Genomic DNA, 750 nt, shown 5'->3' on the forward strand with positions numbered 1-750 from the left:
ACCCCCCCTCAAAGGCCTTACGGTGTGCTGTAAACAACACCTGACGTCTGGAAACACACGTGCCATGCCACCATCGTTCTGTGCACCTAACTGCATTTGCGCCAGTGTCTCTGTGAGCAGGGCGCGGAGCCACTTTGACTGTCCTTAAACATCGTGCGCATGCGAAGGCAAAGTTATATATATGTACACTGTCGGCACCAACACCACTGCACCATATGTGCAGAAGGCATTTGGGGCGACTTATGGCACAAGTAATGAACCAGTACGGCCAACTGACCAATTATTCCATTTCTTCCAGGCTCAGACCCCCATTTATTCCCAAAAAAGTAATATATTACCAAAAAAATAAACACTGCTCTCTTGCCCTATACCCCTCACCCCCTCAGAATCTAGGAGGAAACAGACAAAATAGGGGTAGGCACCACTATTTCCTAAAGGTAAGGAAGAAAGGGAGACACCACGCAGCAGGTAATGGTAGGTCATGGCTTACAAGTATAGGTGCACAATGGGCCCCTCGCCCACCACCAACAACAACAACACCGAGGACATCTAGTGCTGCTACCTGGGGCCGTCACCAAGGTGTGGTGGGGGTGGGGGTGAGAGGGTGGGGGTGGGGGGTGGGGGAAGGGGCACAACGGGGTGCGGCACCAGATGCAGACGCGGCGGCGCGGCACACCTCCACCGCGGTAAACACGCACACAAGAATGGCGCCCGGGGTAATGGCACAACTGGACCATGCGGGCATGCGGA

Source organism: Volvox carteri (genome assembly GCF_000143455.1).
Source record: "Volvox carteri f. nagariensis unplaced genomic scaffold VOLCAscaffold_85, whole genome shotgun sequence".
In the NCBI taxonomy this organism is placed as follows: domain Eukaryota; kingdom Viridiplantae; phylum Chlorophyta; class Chlorophyceae; order Chlamydomonadales; family Volvocaceae; genus Volvox; species Volvox carteri.